Source organism: Pleurodeles waltl, chromosome 11 (assembly GCF_031143425.1).
Source record: "Pleurodeles waltl isolate 20211129_DDA chromosome 11, aPleWal1.hap1.20221129, whole genome shotgun sequence".
NCBI classification, from domain to species: domain Eukaryota; kingdom Metazoa; phylum Chordata; class Amphibia; order Caudata; family Salamandridae; genus Pleurodeles; species Pleurodeles waltl.
In genome coordinates, this window is record NC_090450.1 from 903,979,781 (window position 1) to 903,998,369 (window position 18,589).

The 18,589-nt window shown below is 47.0% G+C and overlaps 1 protein-coding gene across 3 annotated transcripts in view; it reads right to left on the bottom strand.

The window, feature by feature from the left end:
* Positions 1–18,589, bottom strand: part of ACAD10 (acyl-CoA dehydrogenase family member 10) — a 363,878-nt gene that overhangs the window by 342,112 nt on the left and 3,177 nt on the right. The window lies entirely within an intron of this gene.

Sequence of the window (18,589 nt, forward strand, 5' to 3'; positions counted from 1 at the left end):
AAATACAACAAATGTGCTCACGTAGCAAGGGGGTTGGCTTAGCAAACTAGTTAGAAGCAGAAGCACCCAATAACTGTCGGCTTTGCCAGGCACAGTCTAGAAGGCAGTACTAGCTTATATACTGTTAAATTCCCCTTTTAACCCAGATCGAAGGATCGTAAACTCTGTCATCAATGATGGCCACCTTGGATTGGGAAATCAGCTATTAAGGAAACAAAGGTCATAAAAAGTCTATGCTTATTTTGAATCAGTGAGAACTCTAACCTTGCGCAAGTCAAAGGGAACGTGGGGCAAACAATTGCCATTGCTACCCTGCCACCCAAAACCTTCAACTAGGGGATTAAAGCACTGGGCTGGTGGGGTAAAATCACAAGGCTACCCTCCTGTGGGATTCCACAGCCCTAGGCACCTTGGGGTTACAGCTGGGTTTTGATCAGTGGGACCTACTACGTCTCTCCTGATTGGGAGACCTTTGGGCACAAGGGGACTTCATCCCTTGGGCAGATTTACAACTTGACAATCACTTGGTTTCCACAAAGGTTTTTCACTACAAGAAGGTGCACCATGCACTTACAGCAGTACTTCCAAAGGGATCGGAACCTCCCAAAGCCCCCCCCGCCACCCTGGAGGACTGTCTACTTGACGAGCACCTGACGCAAAAAGCGACCTCCTTGACATATGAAAAACTACTCACCTGATCAACTGCAGCGCCTGGGGGAACAATGGGCTCAAGACTTGGATGAGTTGAATGATAATGAGCGGCCAGAGGCTCTTGCCTCCTCTAAGGGGGAGGCCATTTGAGTGGGATTCTGCTTGGAATTGTCGGCGGGGATGCAGTGGTATAGACATGTTCTATCACACTATACGGGATTGTCCTGACGTACAAGGCTTCTGGAGGGAGGTGGTAGCATGCATGTGCGAAGTGACCTGGTTGTTCAATGACCGCCACAGCAAAATGGTGTCTCATTAACATATGGCACAAAATGGACATGACTCGAATGGCAGAAACCTGGTGGACACCAGATCTAACGATTGGCAAACGCAATATTGCACGTATGTGGGGAGTGCAGCAGCCGTTATGGGTGGATGAATGGCAACGGGATATGGATTGGTGGGTACTGGCCTTGAGAGTGGTCTATGAAGGAAGAGGCTGTCCCCAGAAATAGTTAAAAACCTGGGGACCCTAGACTACCTACAGGGGTAATATTTGTAATGACCCCGTGCCTTCTGGGTCAGGATGGTATACTAGAGGACCTATCAAAGTCCTTCATAAATGCTAATTGAATGGTTGGCAGGGTGGAGAAGTGTGTTGAGGATTCTATGATCTGTGCAACTGATTCTACTGATTACACTGTCTGTCTATCAAGATGCTGTGTGGTTGTCCTGCACCGTGCTTTAAATAAAAATGTTTTTTTTTTTTTTAAATGAACACAAAAAAAAACCTGCAAGTGGGGACCCCTAACACTTTGTGGTGGAGATGGAGAAGTAGGCAACAAGCCTATGCCAAACCTAGAGTCCACTGGAACCCATAGTAATCTCTAACAGTACCACTGGTCCAGCAGCCCCCTGCATAGTTACAAGGGAACCTCCAATGGAAAGCACAAACAAACCAAGAAGAATGCACAAAACAGGGGCAGTAACCCTTCCAGTCAAGGAGATATTGGATCTGACCCCAGTATATACAGGAGTCAAGCATAACATGAACTTCATATTCAGGTGTATCATCAACAAACACAGGATAAGGGGTGGGATAGAACGGAAAGGCACAGGAGAAGATGGACGGAGAAAGGAAACACGAAATACAAAATGTAATACCAAGGTTACAGCAACGTTAACCACACAGACTCAAGGAATGAAACCACAAAGCCTGGGAGGAATTTGAATGAACAATAGGAATGCAAATATAATCTGTATACAGCCATACAAAACTCCAAAATGAGTAGATAAGAGCAGGTAAGCAGCAATTGTTTGTATGGAGCTTTAGTGTGCTTTGCTAAAGAAACGAAACAAGAAAGGAAATTGATGGTATTGGGAAAGTAGGAATATCTACAAGAAGCTGGTGTAGATGAAAACCTTAAGAGCATTAAAAGGGAGAAGTGTACAAGGATTTGTGGAGGGAATTGATATTAATTAATTGTGCGATAGTGAGCCAACCTTCTTGGTTTGTCCATCTGATTGAGGATAACTGAAAGACTTATTACCCATAACACTAAAGCTGGTAAAAAGAGGATATCAAAGTTAAGAGGTTCAGGCACACAGTGGGGACAGGAGAGTGGCAGCCAGATAAATGGGGCTGTGCTTATGGTCAGCTTTAGGGGTGGGGGGTGGGGTCAGGTTGTTTTTTAAGGGGTCGGGTTTAGGGTTCAGGTTGGGGGAGGCAGGGGTAGCTTTTAGGGCAGGGTGGGGTTGGAGGGCTGAAGGTGGGGGAGGGCAGTTTTGGGGGGCATTGTTAGGCCTCTGGGCGGGTGGGGGGTTAAGGGTGCTTTAGTTTTTAGGGGTGGGGGAATGTTTTAGGCCTCGGGCAGATAGGGGTGGTGGAGTTATTTTGTTTTAAGTGTGGGGAATGGTTTTAGGCCTCTGGGTGGGTGGGGAAATTCGGGTAGTTGTTTTTTTACTTTTTAACAAGGCCCAAGATTTGGGGGTCTGAGTACGTTTTTTTTTGTTGCACAGGCAGGGTTTTAGGACTTAGAGCGGGGAGGTGCTTAGACTTTGGCTTGGGGAAGGAGGATTTGGGGGGTAATTTTAGGCCTCAGGACATGTGGGAGGGGGTTGGGGTATTTTTTTAAGTTAAGGGGAGGCTTGTATGGTTGAACCATGCATGTGTTTACCACACAGACCTTTACTAGCCCTGCTTTTACAACAACATTTATTGTAAAGGCATGTGTGGTAAAGACACAATTGTATTTCCGACCGCATTGTTCAGCCACGCTTGGTTCTACCAAGCGTGGTTCAGTCATATAACCATTTAACTCTTAAGTAAAGGTCTTTTTCAACTCAAGAATGGAGTTGTGATAAAAATTATCTTTCTCAATGCTGTTAAATAGGAGACAACATTAAAAAAATACCTTAATGATTAATTTTCTCCCATTTCAACATTTTACAAACAACAGGCCTCTTGCTCCCAGTTGCCAGTAGGCACTGTGCCATAAGCATACCTGAAAAATACAACTTTTTTTTTTAAATGCAAAAAAGTTTAAGTGCAGAAAAACGTTCCACATTATGGAAATTTTTGCAGAACATTTTTCTGCGTTTTAAATTTCTCCCATTTAAAAAAATAATTGTATGTTTGGGTTATACAAGGGATGGTGCCACATTTAGCGAAAGGTATGACCTGTGCTGCAAGTACATACAACACGGGCTCTCAGTCACCCATACAAATATATAACATTCATATGCGCACATGTTCATACATCCTCAAACACCACGCTCTCACTGAGACACATGGCAGCCCTGTAATAGTGCCCCAGTCAAAGTATTTTGTTTAAGCCATCGTTTCTGGCTCTTTATAGATCAGGCTTACAGTCAGTGAAGCAGTGTGTGGTGGTGTCTGGTAACAACGCACACGTTGTTTAGCCTTCAGTAGCTCACACTACAGAAAAGGTTGATCAGAGGAAGCTCTAACTACAGAAAATGTTGGAGACCCCTGGTTTAGAGAGTGGAAAATGAAGATCAACAGGCTTAATGTGAACGGGTTTGGTTTGTAAACCAAGAGAATATTCAACAACATTCCATACATGCCAAGAGACCTGATTCAGGCGGGAGACTCATGATGTTTTAAAGACAAATATGTCTTTGTTTTAGCTGTCTCCCGTCTAAAACTGCCTTTACTTCAATGAATGTCAGTGGGGAAGATGAAGTCCTATGATGTTTTTTTTCAAAATCTCCCTCTTCCTTCTGTTGACATGCATGAGGATTCCTACACCACTGAGGACACCATGCAAAATGAGCAACAATACCTTTGGTGCATGTGATACCAGAATTACCTGCCAATGGGGCCTCATTACACCAATTCAAGAGTCCTTTTTGTAAGTATTTGGGAAGCAGATATAGTCTAGATTCATGGAACAGAAAATCATACATGATTTGTCTTTTGTGTGGAAGCTCTTGTATCCATGTATCAATACTGAACTTTTGCTGTTCTCTTTTGGTTTTAACTAATTAAAGAAAAGTTTCTGTTAGTGTTACAGACTTGGAAGTAGTGGAAGAATGTGAGGGGAAGTAGTGGAAGAATGTGAAGAGCTGGATTTTCTGTATCTAGAGTTTCTTTCGTATGAAATAGAGCATCAGTCTTTCTGTGTTGCTTACCTGGAAGGTAATGAATGGAAAAACTGAAGCATGAAAAAGAAAGCATCTAACACGCATGGAAGTGATTTTCACACCTCATGTTTCACGAGTTTTGTGGTCAGTCCTCATAATCACTTCATGTAAAGCCACTTCCATGTAACGTTGTCAATGTGCAAATGAGCCTTTAAAGAAGTGCAATTCACTGTCATAGATTGCTAAATCTGCTTGGTTGTGGATAAAGTTCAAGAATAGTAAGCAATGGAATACAACTGCTGGGCAGGAACATTTCATTATGATAGTATGGCTCTGGCAGAGGTATCCGACTCCACAGTGAATGATAAAGAAAGATCTGGGTGCCTCCAGATATGGGCTGATGTAAGGGAATTAATTCTTCAGAGTGTCATAGGGCTTTTTGTTGTGTTGGACCCAATGCAAAGGAGGTACTTTTCAAGTGAGTGATACTATGGGTGACATCATTTTAGACAACCATGGGCAAAGCCAATAGGTCTCGCCTATGACAGCTACTAGCTTCGGCAAAGTTATGCAGCCATGCTGTACAGCAGCGTGCATGCTTTGCTGTGTGACTAAAACTAATGTAAAATAGTGCCATGACGCAGCCAGCACGGATAACCTTTTTCAAAAAAAGCAAATTAACACTGGATGCATCATAGTCCTTTTTAAAGTATTATTTTAGCTATGCTGCACAGCAGCCACACTGGCTACAAACTATTGTCAGAGTTGGTAATGCCCATGCTGTACAGCATGAACAAAAGGCAAGGGCAGAGCCAATAATCTTAAAGGCAAGACCTATTGGCTTTCCCAGCGCTTGTTAGGTCTCAGCACAACAACCTTGTGAGTTTGAGCAAATCAGTTTATCTCCCCATAAATGAAAAAGAAGAAAATATTTGATATTTGGCAAAAAAAAACTATCACATAAAGAAAGCAATTGCACCCATGTGCATGCCTTAGTAAAAATATATTTAGAAGCGGATAACATCTGTTGTCACAATGAACATCAATTTCTTAGGAGAAAAGGGCTTCTTTGAGGTCTGTGTGGCATTGTAAACAAAGATACAACTGGTAGGCGGTTCAACAAGGAGGACAGGAAAGAAGAGAACATAAACGCAGTGCCTCAATCACAGTGAGATTAGCGGAAGGACAACAATCAAGCTAAAGCAATCAGTACTTGGTCCATGCTCCAGACAAAAGAAGAAGTAGTGAAGCCAGCCTGCGCTGGGCAATTAGAAGGCAGCAAAAAAGAGTGACAATGAAGCAAAAAAAAGATAAACGATGGGTGGGCTGTAAGCCCCTTATTCCATACAAAATATCTCACAAATGACAGAGCATGTGCTGTGACAGGCGAGATCTAAAAAATCATGAATAAACTGAAATGAGCAGTGCTATGAACTGATGTACCTGTGTGATTATGGTAGAAACAGGCCGTTGGTCTACTGTGTGTGCTTTGTCTGGATCAATTTCAATACCAGCATGGCAGATGACATATTATAGGAACATCAGACATGCTTTACTTAAACTTAGCATACAGAGAGTGCATTTGAAGTCAATTAATAACTTAAACCCATCTTCTGCTTCTCAGGTTAACAATATGATGGGTTTTCTGGGTACAGTAGCACACTCCAGGAGGTTCATCCCTGACCGGTCAATTTTCATTGATCCCCCACAATAGCTTTTCTTGAAGAAGTACATGTGGGCCACACAGCATCACAGAGCCTTCCAACAGATAACAAATGCACTTGGACAGATACCACTAGGACAGCAGCATAGACAACCTGACTAAAGCTTGCAAGAGAAGCTCAATTAAGGTAGGCCACACTATTGTCTATTTAAGTGGTTCAATGCTGCCATCTCTGTAAGAAGTTAGAAGGAAGATTAATATCTATTGATATTCTCAACGTGCCAGACTGGTTACTTTCTTTTCTAACTGCAGTTGGAGATAACCCCATTCAAGGGCCTCAAACGTTCTTAATTTTTACTGTTTCCAGTTGCTTCTCCGAGTATCACAAAGCCACTGGCTGTGCCATTTTTGAAAAGTAAACAGCTCCATTGCTTTGTTGCTTAAACAACCCATGTTGCTGACAATACCTGTGTGTCCTTCCAAGATGCCCTGTAGTTCAAGTATTATCATTATTATGTTTAATTAGCACATCTCTAGTGCAGAGTCTGACATTAGAATGGCATGCACACACTTGGTGCTAAGTGGACTAACTGCAGTTCTCCAGCAGTGCTGCAGCTGAGTAGTGTCTATTTTGGCTTCCTCTGGTGTTTACCTGCATCACTCAATGCCCCAGACTTTCAAAAGTCCCTAAATGAGAACTGGGGTTTCTCAGCTGTATGCATAAATCTGGAAGGATGTGGCCTTGAGTTGTTGCTTTTGCTTAATAATATGCTGAACTGGGAACACTGGCACGTTAGGTATGTAAATGCTTATACTGTAACTCAGGTGGACTGTGTTTTTTAAGCTACTTTCCAGCCAGAGAAATGTCAACATTTTTCCATGCTCCCGGTCATAGATATTATAGAGCAATTAACACAAATGTTTTTCATTAATATTACCCCCTGCAAAGATATATCCCCTGTGGGCAGTGCAGGCATTTCAAATCCATAAGATCTCACTAACTTCTTCATGTGACACTTCTGGTTGCCCCAAGGTGGGTCCACAGAGCTTGGCAGTCTGGAACTCAAATTACTTAGGCCCCCTCACCTTGTCTTCCAGGTCAACAACTGTGCAGCTTGGGAAGGTCTTCATCCACACTAGACTTTTATCAAGAATCCTCTGGCAGGGGCTCTACATGATTTTGGTTAATCTGTTTTCCATCAAAGTACTCATCTCTGCTGGAGTTGGGGCTTCGCCTAAAGTGTTCCTTCTTTCAACATGGGGTGACTACCATCCCCATGTCAAGGCTATGACACTACTGCTGATTGGTGACAGCAGATTGATAATTACGGTGTAAAGGCATTTTACCCAGACTCATTAGTGGGAACGTTGTCTCCTGATCCTCTCTTTTAACTGTTCTATCAACAATGAACAGGGCACCTTACCTTTTAACAGGAGGTACATGTGCAGCGTGTTTGCATGTACAGGAGGGGTTAAATTACCCCTGGTTCTTTGACCCAAAGTAGATCTACAGACCCATGTTTGTGGATTAACATTGACGAAGTTAGACACTGTGCTGATTGCTCTTTTCCATTAGTTTTTCTGCCCGTTTGTTTGAGGGCTCCTACCTCTCACCAGTCCCATCACAGGCCTTTGTAGCTTAGATTGTGGTATACCTGGTCTAGTTTAACAAAATTTTCAATTGATGTGTGAGGGTATCTTATCTCACCCTCACAGGACTGAGCCAGGTTGAGCAGGTGTGTCTATGGCCTGCAAAAGAGAGAACACCTCCACAAAAGACAGGCAAAGACATGACAACCACCCTCGCAAGAACCATTAACATGGAAAAAGAGAAATTAAGCATCAGGTATAATCAATATGGGACTTGGCAGTATATCTGAAAAATGCACTTGGGTTTGGTGCATTATTCCCTTCAAATGTCAAGCACCATTTCTCAACCCTTTACCACTGATATACATATGTCAAGTAGTGTAAAAGAATCCCATGAACAGCTATAAATTTGACATTGGACACTATCCAATAAGCCAACAGGTAAAGCAACATGGCCAACTTAGCCAACAACTGTTTCTTAGAAAAATCCGTATCTGAAAGCCAATGTTCTAGCACTCTCAACAACACACCAGCCTCACACAAGGAGAAATAACGTGGCCTAAGAGGAACCACCCAGGAAATTTATTTGAAAAGTCTTTAGCAGTTTAGTAGTATTTAGATGTTTCCTTAATAAGGGATGTTCTCCCATAGAGCTATTTTTTCATATTCTTGAGAAAGGAGAGAGCCCACCTAGAACCCAACTAGGCGGTACTGCAGGAGTTTTAATGTAGGGTGCACTGTGTCTGAAAGGGAAAGGTTATTCTGAAGGCTATGACATTGGTGAATATAGCAATTACCCAGGTTACATCTAAAGTCAGTATATTTATTACTACAACTATCTGTCAGCTCTAAGGCATGGTATACATTGGGAAAACAGGTCAGACTGTGGCAGCTATACTTATCGGCTGCACCACTACTAAACAATCCAACTTTACTTTTAACCACTGAAAAGTTAGTAAAACATTTATCATGCCGGGACAATTATTAAACTAAAATTATTTACAAATATGGGGATGATAATCTGCTAGACACAGGTAACTAACAGCAGTTTCAGATGTGCTGCCAGAGTGGACCTCTTCATTTCTCATTCACGTTGCCACAGACACTGCCTTCTGCAAACCGACATAACTGAAATGCATGACTCAATTAACCACCTGCTCTCTGCCATATTTAGTAAGCACTTAAAAATACATTTGTTGAGCCTAATACTTGGAAAACAAAACTATCTGGAGTATAGACTAGCTGACCCTTACCAGGGAAAGTAGAGTATTTCCTGCCACTGTAGAGGTACCCTAACAACTATCATCCAAAATGTGTCTGGCACAGCAAAATACTCATGGCAATGCAGTGAATGTTAACATTTAGGGTGGCTATTTTCCCACAGTCTTGTAACCTACGTAATCTGCTTGCCTTGTTTGTCCCACTTGACAAGCCTTTGCTTGTTACTAAAGGAACGTGGCTGTCTGTAATCAATACATGCCATTAGATTAGCCTCAGATGGCCATGGGATGCCCAAAAGCGTACCTTTTACCACAGCACCTCTCCCGTGATTAACTTCTTGTTACTCTTCTGAAAAGACTGACTACTTAATTCCTCTCAATGGCTGTCTATATTCAGGACAGGCTATGAGTTGTTCTAGTGTCACCCCTGAACACTCTATAAATTATCTATCCTGATCTCCTGGTAGATGCCTATTAGTCTGCCTCATCTCGCTCTGAAAGGGGGCCAACAAAAATGTACTTCAGATGTCTGAAGCTATGTACACACAAGTGCATCACTCACTGCGCTACCATTTATTATTTATCGTAGAAGACACTTAGGCCCTAATTATGACCCTGGGGGACGGTGATAAAGTGGCGGTAATGCCACCAACAGTCTGGCGGTAACTACAGCCAAATTATGACCATGGCGGTGATAACTCCCATATACAGCCAATGTACTACACCGACTGCCAGGGCGGAAACAACAGGCACCACGGCGGTAGCCGCCTACAGCCAGGCGGAAGTCAAAGTTCCACCCACCATATTATGACAACACAATCCGCCACCTTTTCCGGTGGTACCAACGCCATCAAAAGCTTGCCGGAAACACATTACAGAAGTGAAAGGACTCACCATTGGAGACACAAGGAAGAATCACGCCGCCCTGGAACCAGAACTACAACTATTTTCGATGATATTCTATGTTATGCTCCACCACGAACACCAACGCCGGCGAAGACGACGACGGTGAGTACAGCCGCCTAGCACACAAGGGAGGGAGGGAGGAAATCGAGAGTGACACACACACGCACAACACACAACATACACACAACCAGCTGCACAAGAAAACAATTTATCCCCGTAAATTGGCTGAATAATGCAAGGACAAAAGAAATTGACTAAAGTGATTGTGATAAGATCAACATAATAATAATAATAATTTTGCCAAAGCAACAGATATCTACAAATGTACAAAAAAGGGACACTGCCCAGTCCTCAGTTCGCAGGGGCCACATCGCCACAGTGCAAAGTCCAAGGCCCCACTCGTTACCTGCATCAATACGGAGAGAACACTGCAGGGGCATCAGTTGGCAAATAGGTAGGCACCTCAGGGGGGGGGAGGGCACCTCAGCAGGATGCCGAAACACGACCACTGGTTCTGGAGTGGGCAACAAACCCAGTGCTTGGTCCTGGGGAGTGCAAAGCCACAGTCTCTCGAGTGGGTGTCTTCCCCGCTGGTTCAGGAGGGGGCAACATGCCCATTGCTTGGTCCTGGGGAGTGCAAGGCCACAGTCTCCAGAGTGGGTGTCTCCCCCACTGGTTCTGGAGGGAGCAACAAGCCCCGTGCTTGGTCCTGGGGAGTGCAAGGCCACAGTCTCTCGAGTGGGTGTCTTTCCCACTGTTCTGGAGGGGGAAACAAGCCCTGTGCTTGGTCCTGGGGAGTGCAAGGCCGCAGTCTCTCAGGTGTGTGACTTGCCCACTGGTTCTGGAGGGGACAGGAAGCACAGCAACCCATGGAGGCTGGATCACATTGCATTTGCTGGCGGTGACGGGTGCACTGTGGTGGTGTGGGAAGAGGGAGAAGTAATGGGAGTGGAGGGTGAGGGAGTGGTTGTTGGAGGTGATTGTCTGCTGGATTTGGGTGCAGGTGCATGGGTTGTATGCTGTTGTGAGGTGGATGGTTGTTGGGTGTTTGAGTGTTTGTGTACCTTAGGAGGGAGGGGGACAGACACGGTGGGAGAGGACACGGGGGTTGGGTGCACGGATGTCGTGGAGGTATCTGCCAGTGAGGTGTGTGTTCTGCTTGGTGTGGTGATGATGCAGTGCATGCAGGTGTGAGTGTGGACGTAACTGGATGGCAGGTGGAGGAGGAGGAAGAGGAGGAAGAGGGGGGAGACAGTGGAAATAGTGGATGTTGTTGTGTCTGCAACTGAATGGTGTTTGTGTGAGTGCCTGTGGGATGAAGTGTGGCGCTTGTGTTTGCCTGTGACACTTTTGGGTGTTGTCCTGTGTGCATGCTCGTCTGGCTGTGTGCTTGGGATGGGTTGGGGTTGAGGAGAATGGGACTGGGAAGTGGAAGTTGGAGGGGGGGAAGGTAGGAACAGGGACAATGGCTGCCATCAGAGAGGGGGCCAGAGCCTGGATCGATCTCTGTTGGGCTGCCAATCTAGTGTGAATGCCCTCCAGGTATGCATTAGATTATTGCATCTGGGCCGCCAGCCCCTGGATGGCATTCACAATGATTGACTTCCCTACAAAGATGGATCTCAGGAGGTCAATAGCCTCCTCACTCAGGGCAGAAGGTCTCACTGGGGCAGGGCCTGAGGTGCCTGGGGTGAAGGAGATGCCCACTCTCCTGGGTGAGCGTGCACAGGCAACAGGTGTGTCCGCACACCACCAGAGAGCTCCCATCGGAGGAGGTATCTGAGTCTGTATTGTCCCCTCCAGTCTCCGCCATGGTGCTCCCCTCATCCTCCGTCCCACTGGTGCCCTCAGCGTTGGTGGACTCTGCCTCCAGGGTCCTGTGGGATGCAGCTCCCTCCGACTCCGGTGGCTGTGCCCCTCCACCAGATGATGCTAATGCACATAAGGACAGGATGAACAAACAATAAAGGGGGGAGAGAGACAAAGGATACACTGGGTCAATGACTGCACCAACACCACCGTTGGCGTACACAGCAACCTCACACAGAGGGAACAGGCCTACGCACTATGCATTGCACTACCAGTGATACTGCTAGCCACCAAGTCTTGAGGAGGGGCACACACCACCAACTGCAGCACACCTGGGACCCACGCAGCCCTGGCCAGTAGTGGATGCTAACAAGCTAGGTAGGCAGTCTTTTCCCTTCAGACCCCTAGCCACCCGAGGACCTACGCTGCTATGTCTGGCCTAGCGTAGGGGCACCCAAGGACACACACCCACTACCCGGATACCACCCTGCAAGGCGTAAGTTGTAATGATAGCCACTGTACTCACCCCCTTGTGGCTGCTGTGTTGCCCTCAAGCGCCAACCCAGCTCTGGATAGGCCACCGCCAGTATGCAGGCCATCAGGGGGGTCAGGGTTTTACGGGCACCCCTTCCTCGTTGGGAAGTCATCCCACTGGGCCTCTGGGGTCTTCTGTGCCCAGCGTCTCAGGTACTCCCACTGTTTGCGACAGTGGGTGTTCCGCCTGCCACAGACCCCCAGGGTCCACACCTCCTTGGCGATGGCACGCCATATAGGGCGCTGACCTGCAGAGGCAATACACACAGGAGAACACCATTAGACAAACAGTCCAGCCAGTTACACATATGGCCCACCATACCGGTTTACAGCACTATTGGGACACACATAGCCCAGCGCTCAATGTATACCCAGCCAGGAGGACATCCCTCACCCCTTACACAGACCCGTCACACACACCTCCATACATGCATGCCACATGGCCCATACAGCAGTCCATTTTGGGGTAGGACCCCATCCACCAGTTTCTCCAACTCCCGAAGTGAAGGCTGGGGCCCTTTCCCCGGTCACACAGGCCATGGTAGGTTCCAGACACAGGTCACAGCAGCACATACAGTGAAGGTCCTCTCCTATGGAAGGTCAGGTAACAAGTGAGAAATCAGATAGAAACTGGCGGTCACATCTGCAGCGGTGCATACAGTCACCGCCAGCGTAGATCACCATTGGCCACTGTACCCCGTTGGGCCCAATATTAACCAATGAGGAATTGCACGCGGTTCCCGAAGGCCTCCCGCCACGGTGCACGTCAGCGGAATTACCTCACTTCAACCTGTCCCTCCACACAGGACAGGTGGATGCCATTTCGGGGGGAGAGGGAAGGGGGCAGCCCTATGGAATAATGCTGCATCACAGGAGAAATAGGCACATACTGGACAAACCACAATGACAAATTAAATGTTTACAGAATGCAAACTGCTGTTGTGGCTCCATTGTTCAGTTTGTGACAGGCTCCTCACTCTTTTGTACCATAGATTCCTACCACTGCGGCAAAAAAAGGACATGGAGACATACCCCAGTGTACAGACCCCTGGTGGACTTGGCTACACTGGAGGACAGGCACATAATACTCACCTATAGACTGGACAGGGCCACAATCACAGAGCTGTGTGCCCAAATGGAACCTGACCTGGTATCTGCTATCCGTCACCCCACTGGGATCCCCCCTCTTGTGCAAGTTCTGTCAGTGCTCCATTTCCTGGCAACTGGTTCTTGCCAAGTGACAGTGGGCTTGGCAGCAGGAATGTCGCAGTCAATGTTCTCAATAGTGCTGACAAGAGAACTGTCTGCCCTGATAAAACACATGTGCAGCTACATTGCATTCCCCCAGGTTGGGGATTTGGCCTCTGTGAAGGTCGAGTTTTATGCAATGGGACATATCCTCAATATAACTGGAGCGATTGATGGAACACATATTGCATTTGTACCCCCCTCCACCAGAATGAACAGGTGTTCAGGAATCGTAAGAGTTTCCACTCCATGAACGTGCAGATGGTGTGCCTGGCGAACCAGTACATCTCCCACGTCAATGCAAAGTATCCAGGGCCGGTGCAGGATGCCTTTGTCCTGAGGAATAGCAGCATCCCAAATGTGATGGCTCAACTACAGAGGCACAGGGTGTGGCTAATAGGTGAGCCCTGGTTCCCACCCAGTATATGTTGGTGTATGGGTATGGTGTGGGCAATATAGGATAGTGTGTGGCTAAATGTTGTCCCTCAATAATTGCAGTTGATTCTGGTTACCCAAACCTATCATGGTCGCTGACCCCTGTGAGGAATTCCAGGACAAGGGCAGAAGAACGTTATAATGAGGCACATGGGTGAACCAGAAGAATAATTGAGAAAACCTTTGGCCTCCTGAGGCCAGGTTCCGGTGCCTCCGTCTAACAGGTGGATCCCTGTGCTACTCACCAAAGAGGGTCTGCCAGATAGTAGTGGCAGGCTGCATGTTGCACAACCTGGCCCTCAGACGCCATGTCCCTTTTCTGCAGGAGCAGGAGACTGGAGATGCCCCTGTGGCAGTAGTTGACCCTGTGGACAGGGAGGATGAGGAGGCAGAGGATGAGGATGAGGACAACCAAACATCTGTAATCCGTCAGTACTTCCAATGACACACTGGTAAGACAGGGTAACTTTACATTTCAATGACTTTGGTTGTAGTCTGTGTGGCATTGGTATGCTGGTAATTCCCAATTCAATGCCCTCTTACTGTTCCCTCTGGCTATTCATTTTGCCGATGTTGGTGATATGACAATGTTTTGCTTTCACTAAAAACCGAGCTGACAAAAATCTCTGGAATTCACTTCTCAGTTCAAAGAAGACATTCATTATTATTTCAGCATGAGGTTCCTAAAAGGAAATTAGTAGGTCAAAAGCACACCATTAAAAAATAGTCACAGCAGTGAAAGGAAAATATACCCAAAATGATTCTCAACTGCAATGCACACATCAAACATATGTGATTATATTATAGCATAATTGCAAAGCAAAGAATAAAGTTCATCACCGTAGGGCCTGCCAAGCTCTTCAACAATCTCATGCCAGCAAGAAGATGACCCCGTTAAACTGCGAGAAAAAGATACCCACCATCACAGGACAAATGTGTGTCAGGCATTCAACGTCTAATCCTGACCGAGGTCTTGGAAATTCCACCGCTACTGAGCAGGGCCATCTTTTTATATCTTAAAGAACCGAAAGGGCTTTCTAGAGAAAAACCCTTCCATGAAAGAGAAATATTCAAACATGCTGGCTACTGTTGGTCAGAGTTGGAAGAAAAGAGTTGAGAACTGGCCAAAATCTCAAGGCACTCCTCCCAAGGCCGAACCATTCCCTTCACTGAAAAAACATGTACATTCTTATCATGCTGACTGACTAACTGTTCGGTGAGAAAGAATACGAAAAACAAGCACAGTTTACCATGTGGAAAAACACAGCTGCATTTAACAAGGTCTCAACTGGAATGTCTAACGCCACGATAAAGTCAGTAGGCAGCTAAAATGAATACAAAATGTAATCTGCAATTGGTGAACACTGAACAACTAATATGCAAAGTGGTGCAACACAAAGTCAGTGGTCTAAAATATATATATTTCCCTACAGACAAATACTCCTGGTGTGATCACTACAGCCAGCTACAGGTCATTAATCTATGCTCATTCTATGTATAGTTCATTTGCAATGGTTGTATCTGTTTCAAACAATACATATTTGATATACATGACATACTCTGAATCAATTTTTTTCTAAGGGTGTTTATTGAAGTGCTAACATATAGGGGGAAGTGAAATGGAATGGGGTGAGGATGGAGGAAAGTCCAGGATATTGTTCCAGTCTGTTTGTAGCACAGGTACATTGTCCAAGGGGACATAGGAAGGGGAACAATGGCAGTTCAAAATGTACAGGGTGCCTGTGTGGGACAAAAGGGGGACAATCAGGAGAGTCTCATTTCCTGGCGGAGGTCTTGGCAAGTATCTCTGGCTTCTGTCTGGATCGCAGAGAACGTTTGCAGGGTGGTTCACCTTCTGCAGGGGGATGGGTGCTGGTGGCCGGAGACCTGTGGCAGGGCCTCCTGGCCACTAGCCGCAGCGGAAGTGGAAGGCTGTTCAGATGACTGGCTAGTGACTGGGGCCCGCTGGTGTGAGACTGCCTCCCTCATAATGTTGGCCATGCCTGCCAGCACCCCTGCTATGGAGATCAGGGTGTTGTTGATGGCCTGCAAGTCCTCCCCGATCCCCTGGTACTGTCCCTCCTGCAGCTGCCTGTTCTCCTGCACGTTGTCCATGATCTGGCCCATCGTGTCCTGGGAATGTTGGTAGGCTCCCAGGATCTCAGAGAGTGCCTCCTGGAGAGTTGGTTCCCTGGGCCTGTCCTCCCCCTTGCGCACAGCAGTCTTCCCAGTATCCCTGGTGGCCTGTGCCTCTGTCCCCTGAACCATGTCTTGGGTATGAGGTGTGGCCTGGGGTCCCTGTACAGGTGGACACACTGCTGATTGACGTGTCCTGGGGACAGAGGTGTGGGTACGCTGGGTGGGTGCTGTGGGGGTAATGGGGTGGCTCTGTGGTGGCCTTTGACTGGGCTTGGGTAACTGGCTGTCCAGTAGTCCCTGGTGGGCCAGTTAGATCGTCCAGATCCTGAAGACCATAGTTACTGTCATCACTGTGGGCCTCTTCTGTTGGGGGACTGGATAGTGCTGGCACCTCCTCTCCAGTGACACTGGAAGGCGTACCTGTGGGGATGTAAATGATGTGTTATGGTTAATGTGTATGACATATTGTGCATCCATGCCTTCCCCTCTATGTTTGGTGTTGGACTGCCAGCTTTTACTTGTGTATGTTGGTGTATGGTGGGATTGTTAGTTCCCTATGCTGTGCATGCTTTTGTGAAGGGTGTCCATGCAGGGCTGTGAGGGGTGTCAATGCATTGGTACAGCATGCAGGGCTTGGCATTTGGATTCGTGAGATGTGATGGTGGAGTTTGTGGGATGTAGTGGAGCGATGGGAGTAACGGAGAGGGTATGTGATGGCACGCAGGTAGGGGGGTGATAATAGTAGAGAGTTGACTTACCAGGGTCCAGTCCTTCTCCGACTCCGGCCAGGCCCTCAGGATGCAGTATTGTCAAGACTTGCTCCTCCCATGCTGTGAGTTGTGGGGGAGGGATGGGGGACCACCGCCAGTCCTCTGTATAGCAAGCAGGTGTCTTGCTGCTATGGAATGTACCTTCCCCCGTAGGTCACGCCACCTCTTCCTGATGTCGTCCCTTGTTCAGGGGTGCTGTCCCACAGCGCTGATCCTGTCCATGATTCTCCGCCATAGCTCCATCTTCCTAGCTATAGATATTTGCTGCACTTGTGCTCCAAATAGCTGGTGGCTCTACTCTGACAATTTCCACCACCATGACCCTTAACTCCTCCTCTGTGATACGGGAGTGTCTTTGTGGTGCCATGGGTGTTATGTGAGGTGTGTTGGTGAGGGTGTGTTGGGAAATGTTTAGGGTAGTGTGATGTGGAGTGAGTGAGTGGCTCTAGTTGGCTAGGTGGTCTTGGTGTCAGTCTTGTGCCAATTAATTGTATTCATAAGGGGTTGTGGGCAATGTGGGTGTGTGTTTTATAGTGGTGTGGGTGTGGTGTGTGTATGGGTGTCGGGTATGTGTTGTTTGTATTGTCCAATGTGGTGTTGTTTTGTCTGTCGCTGTCCATTGGGAGCGCGGGAGTTGTTGAATGTCCGCTGTGGTGATTTGGGGGTCATAATGTGGTGGGCGTTGTTCTGTTGGCGTAACGGTGTGGGTTTTGATACCACCACTTTATCACTAACCTTTCGGCTGGAGGATTTGTGTATGTGGCTGAATTCTGTCAGATTGGTGTGTGTGTCATAATATGGTGAACGGATATCCGCGTTGGTAAGTTGGCGACCGTCAGCGTGACGGTAAGCGGGATTTACTACCATTGTCAAAATGAGGACCTTAATTTCTTCTATACCTCCCTGGAGGGTCACACCCAGTCATGGCTGGATTGGGGAGCTTAGGTGTGACCGGATGGGCCATCACTGGCAGAATGTGAGGGTGGAGCTGGGCCTAGCCCCACTTACGTTTGAATAGGATGTTTCCTGACTCTACACAAAGGGCTGCTTCCCCTCTTGTAGTTAGCCTGGAGCCAGGACCAGGAAGGCAGGGCACTTGTGCACTTCAAAGGCCTGTCTCTAGAAGCTTCTCCCCACTTCAAAGGCACAACTGGGTATAAATGTTCGACCTCAGACACCAACACTTCATTACACTTCTGGACCTGCTGATACTCTGCCAAGAAGGACTGCCATTCTGATTGGCTGCTGCTCTGAAGGACTGTTGTCTTGCTGTAATGACCTGCTGCCTGCTGCCCTCTTGCCTGGGTGAGAAAGACTGGGCATGCATCTGTTGTACCCAGGACCCCAGAATGACTCCAAGTGCTAGTTGGCTGGCCTCCTAACTGGAGCCTAAGGGACAGAAGGCTCCAACAACCTCGACCCCAGCACCTGGACTCTACCATCTGTGAGTGTACCCCTCCTAAGAAGCACTGCCAGCTTCTGTGGATCCAGTGGTCTAAAAGCATCTTCTCTGCTACATAACCACAACTAGAGCAGAACAGATATATTGCTGCTGCATGGATTGGACCTGTTGAAAAGATCTGCATCCCATTGCAGCCCATCGGAACAGCTGCTGTGCAATGTATCCTTGGCAGAGGCCCTCGCATCCTTAGCCGATGGCAGCCTCGTAGACAGACTCTGCATTGCTGCTCCTTGGAACTGACATATGATCCCAGTTATGCTACGCATGATGCAGGAATTCGCATCGCAAGCCTACAATGGCAGGATCCTCTATGATGAAGACCCACGCACCGCTGCCTCACCACATCTCAAAAACCAAAGCACCTCTTTGGTTGCACAAAGCATCTTCGACGCAGACTCTCAAAACGCTAACCAAACTAGGACTGAAGGTACTTTGTTCAGAGGGCTTAACTGGGTCCCTGTAGCTGGCCAGCGCACTATCACAGTCAGTCTAAACTTGTGACTTTATCCCAGCCCGACTGGACCAGATATTCACAGTTGCTACTTTGTGCTTTTTG